The sequence below is a fragment of the Carettochelys insculpta genome, chromosome 2 (assembly GCF_033958435.1).
Source record: "Carettochelys insculpta isolate YL-2023 chromosome 2, ASM3395843v1, whole genome shotgun sequence".
NCBI lineage: Eukaryota > Metazoa > Chordata > Testudines > Carettochelyidae > Carettochelys > Carettochelys insculpta.
Genome location: NC_134138.1, coordinates 266,037,271 through 266,045,830, shown reverse-complemented (window position 1 = coordinate 266,045,830; position 8,560 = coordinate 266,037,271). Strand labels below are relative to the sequence as shown.

At 59.8% G+C, this 8,560-nt stretch overlaps 1 protein-coding gene across 1 annotated transcript in view; it reads left to right on the top strand.

Moving 5' to 3' along the window:
- The first annotated feature begins 7,986 nt into the window (after positions 1-7,986).
- Positions 7,987-8,560, top strand: part of GALNT11 (polypeptide N-acetylgalactosaminyltransferase 11) — an 81,484-nt gene continuing 80,910 nt past the window's right edge. The window contains exon 1 of the mRNA XM_074986315.1: positions 7,987-8,106. The gene's annotated coding sequence lies outside the window, so the exon portion shown is untranslated. The remainder of the gene's footprint in view (positions 8,107-8,560) is intronic.

Here is an 8,560-nt window from a genome sequence, read left to right as displayed (position 1 = left end):
AAGGAAGGAGTCTCACAAGAGCCAGAGGGGGAGCAGAGCCATTCCTGCAGCTGCTGCTGGTGAGTGGATACCCCGGGAGATAGCGGGGAGATGGATTATACCCGACTCCTGAAGGCAGAGCTAGCGGGGCTGTGCAGAGAGAGGGGCCTGACCGTGGGGAAGGCGACCAAGGCCCAGCTGATTGCACAGCTGGAAGAGAATGACCGATACGGGGGGGCAGAGCCTGTCCCGGCAGAAAGTGGCCGGTCAGCCTCGGGAAACGTTTCGGATTCTCCGACAGGAGCAGGGGCTCGACGCCGTCAGACAGACGCGGTGCCCGCCAGGTCGCGCTCAGCTAGCGGTGGTCCATCGCGGGCAGAGTCCCCCGCCGCAGAGCTGCGACGGCTGGAACTCGAGGTGAAATTAAAGGAACTGGAGCACCAGGAACGGGAAAGAGAGCGTGAGCGCCAGGAATGGGAAAGAGAGCGTGAGCACGAGCGCCAGGAACGAGAAAGAGAGCGTGAGCACGAGCGCCAGGAACGAGAAAGAGAGCGTGAGGAGAGAGAGCGAGAGCGGGAGCATGAGCGAACCATGGCAGAGGCGAGACGCCAAGAGGCCCCAGCTGCGGTAAGCGGGGAGAGGGCCAGACGGCTCGGGGTGGCCAGTCACTTGGAGACGCGTGTGCTGGCCCAGTGTCAGGACCCAGGGGACATGGACGAGTTCCTTACTGCCTTCGAGCGAGCCTGTGAGTTGCATGAGGTTCCCCCAGATGAGTGGCTCCGGCACCTCACCCCCTTGCTGGGCCAGAAGGGCGCAGCGGTGCTCAGCCAGCTGGTGGGGCTGCAGCCTGGGGACTATGAACGGTTCAAACACGCCCTGCTGCATAAGTTCGGGCTGACTCCGGAGATGTACAAGAAGAAGTTCCAGGAGGCGCAGAAGAGGCCAGAGGAAACCCACGTAGATACAACCGCCCGCCTGAAGCAATACTACCAGAAGTGGGCGTTCGGAATGGGAGTCCAGTCCGTAGAGGAGCTGATCGAGCTGGCGGTCGTGGAGCGATTCTACGAGATGTGCACACCTGACCTGAGAGTGTGGCTCGTGGACCGGAAGCCAGGGGACTCACATGATGCAGGGAAACTGGCAGATGACTTCACAAACAGCCGAGCCAGGTTTGAAAGTGAGCCCCACAAAGAGAGGGAGTCTCGGAGAGAGAGGGAGTCCCGGAGGGAGAGGGAGTCCTGGAGAAACCGAGAATCTCAGAGAGACCGGTCCCTATCTGTACGACAGAGGGGACCACCTCTGGGGCAAGCCCAGGAAAGAGGGGCCAGCCACCCACCCCCCAGAGAGCCAAACAGAGCCCGGACAGAGCAGCCGGCCCGAGGGACACAACAAGACCCAGGCTGTTATCGCTGTGGGCGAAAGGGGCATAGAGCAGCCCAGTGCCCCAGGCTCCCAGACAGGTTGAGCAGGCCGGGGGGTCATGGAATCAACTGGGTGGGGTCCCAGAAGCCAGAGGGGCTGGCGGCCAAGGCGGGTGGTGCTGACAATGGGCACTCGGATTGGGCCGAGTCCGCCCCACAGACCAGCTCCTCAGGGGGACCAAATGCTCAGAGGCCAGTTTACAGAGTGGGGGCAGCACTGCCTCTGTGGAGCAAGTGTCTCAAACACCTCGAGGTAGATGGGAAAAAGGTCACAGGGTTCTGGGACACAGGCGCTGACGTGACGCTGGCCCAACCCGGGGTGGTGGCACCGGGTTGCATGATACCCGATTCCCACCTGACGATAACAGGAATTGATGGGACCCCTTTCAAGGTGCCCATGGCGAGGGTGCACCTGAAATGGGGGAAGAAGGAAGGCCCCAAGGAAGTGGGCGTGCACAGCCATTTGCCGGCGGATGTACTGATGGGGGCTGACCTGGAGAACTGGCAAGGTGAACGCCCTCGTGCCCTGGTCCTGACCCGTAGCCAAAGAAAACGAGGGGTGCGCTCCCCAGATTCAGGGGTACAGGCCCAGTCAAAGTCACAGGAGCCACAGGGGCCAACCCTGAGAGAAAGGGGGCCCCCAAAAACCAGATCTCACAGGCCAGGGGTGCTGGAGCCAGGCAGGGATGGGGAAGTAGCATCCGCTCCTGCCCGAGCGGAAGAATTCCAGGCAGAGCAGCAGAGAGACCCCTCCTTGCAGAAGCTGAGGGAACTGGCCAGTCTCAGCCCAGCTCCACAGCTGGGGGAGGGCTGCAGGGAGAGATTCCTGTGGGAAAAGGGATTCCTGTACCGGGAATGGGCTCCCAGACGCAAAGCAGAGCCATGGAAGGTCCAGAGGCAACTGGTGGTTCCCCAAAAGTACCGGCGCAGGCTGCTGTACCTAGCCCATGATGTCCCGCTCGCAGGACACCAGGGGATCCACCGCACCAGGAGAAGGTTGTTACAGAACTTTTTCTGGCCAGGGATCTTTGCAGCTGTCCGTCTGTATTGCCTGTCCTGCGATCCCTGCCAGAGGGTGGGGAAGAGCCGGGACAAGGGGAAAGCTGCCTTGAGGCCACTGCCCATCATAGAGGAGCCTTTCCAGAAAGTGGCTATAGACATAGTGGGCCCCTTCAGCAAGGCAACGCGTTCGGGGAAGAAATATATTTTGGTAGTGGTAGATTTTGCCACGCGATACCCAGAAGCAGTGGCCTTGGCCTCTATCGACGCTGACACCGTGGCAGATGCACTGCTGTCCATTTTCAGCAGAGTGGGGTTCCCCAAGGAGGTCCTCACAGATCAGGGGTCCAACTTCATGTCGGCCCTACTGCAAAGCTTGTGGGACAAGTGTGGGGTCCGGCACACCTGGGCTGTGTCTACACGTGCACGCTACTTCGAAGTAGCGGCACTAACTTCGAAATAGCACCCGTCGCGGCTACACGCGTCGGGCGCTATTTCGAAGTTAACTTCGACGTTAGGCAGCGAGACGTCGAAGTCGCTAACCTCATGAGGGGATCGGAATAGCGCCCTACTTCCACGTTCAACGTCGAAGTAGGGACCGTGTAGACGATCCATGTCCCGCAACGTCGAAATTGTGGGGTCCTCCATGGCAGCCATCAGCTGGGGGGTTGAGAGACGCTGTCTCTCCAGCCCGTGCGGGGCTCTATGGTCACCGTGGGCAGCAGCCTTTAGCCCAGGGCTTCTGGCTGCTGCTGCTGCAGCGGGGCATTCATGCTGCATGCACACGGTCTGCAACTCGTTGTCGGCTCTGTGGATCTTGTGGTGTTTAGTGCAAGTGTGTCTGGGAGGGGCCCTTTAAGGGAGCAGCTGGCTGTTGAGTCCGCCCTGTGACCCTGTCTGCAACTGTGCCTGGCACCCTTATTTCGATGTGTGCGACTGTGGCGTGTAGACGTTCCCTCGCAGCGCCTATTTCGATGTGGTGCTGCGCAACGTCGATGTTGAACATCGATGTTGCCAGCCCTGGAGGACGTGTAGACGTTATTCATCGAAATAGCCTATTTCGATGTCGCCACATCGAAATAGGCTACTTCGATGTAGGCTTCATGTGTAGACGTAGCCCTGGGCCACAGCCTACCACCCGCAGACCAATGGGCTGGTGGAGAGGTTCAATGGGACTCTGAAGCAGATGCTGAGAACCTTCATGAATCAATACCCCCATGACTGGGACAAGTACTTACCCCACCTGCTGTTTGCATACAGGGAGGTGCCCCAGGAATCCACGGGGTTCTCCCCGTTTGAGCTGCTGTACGGAAGGAGGGTACGGGGACCCTTGGACTTGCTCAGAGAAGAGTGGGAGGGGACAGCCTCTCCTGAAGGGGAGTCAGTGGTACAGTATGTACTGACCTTCCGGGAAAAACTTACCGAGCTCATGGGCCTGGCCAGGGAGAACCTCTCCATGGCCCAAAGGAAGCAAAAGGTCTGGTATGACCGTAACGCCAGGGCCTGAGCCTATGCCACCGGGGATCAAGTGATGGTCCTTGTACCTGTGCGGCGGAACAAGCTGCAGGCGGCCTGGGATGGGCCCTTCAAGGTTGTCAAACAGCTAAATGACGTGAATTATGTGGTGGAACTGTCGAACCGGGCCCACAGCCACCGGGTCTATCATGTGAACATGATGAAACCTTACTGGGACAGACAGAACTTGGTGCTGGCCATGTGCAGACACTGGGAGGGGCAGGGGGATGATCCCTTGGTGGATTTACTCACAAGGACTGGAGCCGGCTCCTTGCTGGAGTCTATTCCCCTCTCAGACCAGCTGACCCCTGCCCAGCAGACGGAGATCAAGGAGGTGCTGCATTTGCATCAACAGCTGTTCTCGGACAGACCCGGACGCACTGACCTGGCTGTCCACCGAATAGAGACAGGCACCCACGCCCCTATCAAGTGTGTGCCATTCAGAGCCACAGGGAGGACGGCTCAGGACATAGAGCGGGAGGTTGAAGACATGCTGGCTCTGGGGGTGATCCAACCCTCGTCCAGCCCCTGGGCCTCTCCCGTGGTGTTAGTCCCTAAAAAAGATGGGTCTGTTCGGTTTTGTGTGGACTATCGCAAGCTTAACGCCATCACTGTCTCGGACGCCTACCCCATGCCCAGGCCTGATGACCTTTTAGACAAGCTGGGGGGAGCCCATTACCTCACCACCATAGACCTCACCAAGGGGTACTGGCAAGTGCCATTAGACCAAGATGCCCGGCTGAAGTCGGCTTTCATCACTCCTGTGGGGCTCTACGAGTTCCTGGTCCTGCCCTTTGGCCTCAAGGGGGCACCCGCTACCTTCCAGCGTCTGGTGGACCAGCTACTGAAAGGGATGGAGAGCTTTGCCCTGGCTTACATGGACGACATTTGCATCTTCAGCCAGACGTGGGAGGACCATGTGTCCCAGGTCAAGCAGGTGCTGGACCGACTCCAGAAGGCCGGGCTGACTATCAAGGCAGGGAAGTGCAAGGTGGGAATGGCTGAGGTGACCTACCTGGGCCACAAGGTGGGCAGCGGCTGCTTAAAGCCAGAGCCAGCTAAAGTGGAGGCTGTCAGAGATTGGCCAACACCCCAGACTAAGAAACAGGTCCAGGCCTTCATTGGGATGGCGGGGTACTACCGGAGGTTTGTGCCCCACTTTAGCTCCATCGCAGCCCCCCTCACGGAGCTGTGTAAAAAGGGAAAGCCTGACAAGGTGGTCTGGACCGAGCAGTGCCAAGAGGCCCTCTGCGCACTGAAGGAGGCTCTGGTCAGGGCCCCAGTGCTGGCAAATCCAGACTTCAACAAGCCCTTCCTGGTGTTCACCGATGCCTCAGATGTGGGGCTGGGGGCGGTGCTAATGCAGGTGAATGACAAAGGGGAGAAACACCCCATCGTGTACCTGAGTAAGAAGCTGCTGCCCCGGGAGCAGAACTACGCGGCCATAGAGAAGGAATGTCTGGCCATGGTGTGGGCGCTGGGGAAGCTGCAGCCGTACCTGTTTGGACGGCGTTTCACCGTGTACACCGATCACTCACCCCTGACCTGGATGCATCACATGAAAGGGGCCAACGCCAAGCTCCTGCGGTGGAGTCTGCTCCTGCAGGACTACGACATGGAGGTGGTCCACGTCAAGGGGAACAACAACACCATAGCCGATGCCCTGTCACGCAGGGAGGGCCCCGAACTTCCCCAGGTCACTGGCTAAGTGACCCCGCTCAGTGCGGTCTGGAAGGGGGGAGAGATGTGATGGAGTGGGGGGAGGGCATGTGTGAGTCAGGCTGGATGTCTGAGGCAAGCAGCAGCTCCCAGTGGCTAAGGATGACCTTGGGGCTACAACTGGCAGGTGACACCTCTGCCTGAACAAAGAGCAGGGAGGAGCTGAGCTGGGTTTTTGAATCGGGGGCAGGAGTTAGAGGCTAAAAAAAAGGGAGAGCTGGAAGGCAGCCAGCCGGAGGAGGGGGAAGCTACACCCCAGAGGGGCACCCCTCGGGGTCTTCTCCCCAGGACAGGTTGGAAGGACTGTCTCTGGCTGCTATGCTGTTGCTTCTGTGAGAAACTGGACATCTGTTGCCTAATAAACCTGCTGTTGTACCTGCTGAGTGAGAGTCTCTCCTGCCAGCGGACGGGGTGCAGTGCAGGGGGACCCCTGAACCCCATCACACTACCCTGTGTTGAGGAGGCCAATGCTCAAACCACTGCACTATCCTTCCCCAGAGTTTAAAGTTTGGTTCACTGACTGTCAGCATACCTGAATAAAAATTCTTCCAGCATCCTTCTACTTCCCAGACTCTCTCTGCTGGCCTTGCGCAACTTCTGATAACAGGTGTACACGACAAAATTATTTTCCAATCACCTCCCACTTCCAACAAGTTCACATTCACCACCGCAGAGCCATAGGATTTCTTCTCCCACTGTGGATCACTTGGGGAGTGAGCAACCAATCTCTTACTGCTGCCTCCTGTGGCTCAGGCCCTGAGGAGACTAGTGTTCAGGGCCCAGCTCTGTTGCACTTCCCTGTGCCAGGCCAGGTGTAATCCACACCCTTATGCATTGGGTGACCATACCTCCCCAGGGTAAATACAGGACAGGTGGATGAGCTAGTATCCTGGCCAAAACAGGACAGATGGTCACCCCATCAGTCAGGCGGTGGCTTCCCTGTGGAGGCTGCAACATTACTGGGGAGTAACAGACAGGAAGCCGCGATAGTCTATATACTATCAAAACAAAAAAGCATACTATAGGGGCTCTTTTGAATACTTGGCTTAATCTAATTCTTGATTCGCCCCCCCGCCCTCTGATTTGCTCACCTTGATCATTTTTTTTCTGATTTGTCAACCTTGATTACTGTTTTTGGTTCTCTGTGCCTTAAATATTGAGTCTGCTCTGGTCTGGCTATGGTCTGAAGAAGTGGGTCTCTCCCACGAAAGCTCACCTAATAAATTATTTTGTTAGTCTTTAAAGCGCTACTTGACTGCTTTTTTGTTTTGATTACTGAGGAGGGGTGCTCCCTGGCTGCAGCAGCTCCCGGCCTCTCCCAGTTGTGGGGAACCTGGAGTCAGGTGGCAGCCACACCACTCAGGCTCCAGCCCCCCCACCCAGCATTGGGGAGTCAGGAGCCAGGCAGTAGCTGTGCTGGTCCAGTTCTGGCTTCCCTGAGCCACAGGGAGCCACAGCCGGGCCAACAGTGCCAGTGCGCTCCTGGCTCCCTGCAGCTCGGGAGCTGTAAGCCAGGAAGCAGTTACACCACTCGGGCTCTGGCTCCTGCGAGCAGCAGGGAACCAGGCAGCAGCCCCGCCACTCGGGGTCTGCCTTCCCCAAGCCACAGGGTGCAGGATCCGGGAGAGCAGTACCAGTGCGCTCCCAGCTCCCCCCAGGCGCAGGGAGCTGGGAACCGGGCAGAAGGCGTGCTGGTGGGGTTCCAGCTCCCCATGGCTCGGGGAGCCAGGAACCAGCAAATGTGAGGCAATTAGCCCCGTTTCAGAAATAAATCGGGACGCCTTCCCAGCCCCCAAAATATGGGACGGAGGGCCACCCTACCTAGGCATGGCTCACTGTCCCCATAGGGGCACCTAGACCACTTCACAGAGACAGAGTAAGTGTCCCCTATAACCCGAGCTGAGTGCTGGCTGGCCTTGAGTTCAGGCTGTAGAAGCGCTTCCAGGAAGCTCCAGAGATCCCACGTTTGAGTCTATCTGGGAGCAGCTACACAGGCAAGTCAGGTGACCTCGTTCTGTACCTCAGTTTCCCATCCGTAACACAGACCCCAGTGCAAACTCTTCCTGGCCGATCGTCCCTCCTCTGCGGGCGGTGGGTGTGCACAACCCCCAGCACAGTGGGCAGGAAGCCCCCACGGGGTGGCTGCGTCCTCCCCAAGGCGCACTGCTCATCCCTAGCCGTCCCCGCCCCCAAAGCCCGGAGAGGGCGCGTCAGGGCACGTAACACACACGCCCAGCGGCCTTGCCTCTACTGTCGCGGCGGCGCCGCGGCACACGTGCGTCACGTGACGGGGCTGGGCGGGGAGGAGGGTCACACGGCGCAGGCACCGCCCACCGCCGCAGCGCGCAGCCAGCCCGGCGCGGCGAGGTCTGTGTCAGCCGCCTCTTGCGGGCAGCATCAGCCAGCGGGGCCGGGCGCGGGATGCCGCCGTCCGACTGCCGCCAGCGGGCGGGCCCGAGCCGCCGGAGCGGGGGTGAGTGCGGGGTCGGAGCCGGCGGGGCTGCCAGCCTGGCCGCGGGGCGTGAGCTCGCCTCGGTTCCCGCAGGCACGGCCGCCACCCGCCGCCCTCCTCCTCCTCCTTCCCCGGGAGCCGCGGCCGGAGCCTCGTCCCTGGGAAGAGCGGGCTGGGCCGCGGGCGGGCGGGCTTGGCTTGGCGCCGTCAGCTCCTGGCACTTGCTACACGGGACGCTTGGGCGGTGCGGGACCCGAGGGGTGGCTCCCCGAGGACCGCCGGGGTGTGAAATCCGGCCGCGCTCTCGTGGGGCGGGACTGCGGAGAAGAACGGGCTGGAGATGGTGCAATAGGCAGTCCGGTACGTGTGCCCTGCGCCCCCGCCCCGTGGGTTTGTGGTGCTGCGCTGCCTCCTCTTCCAAAGGGGAGGCCCAGAGGGCTACATGAGTTGGGCTTCAGCGGGGGAATTTAAATGA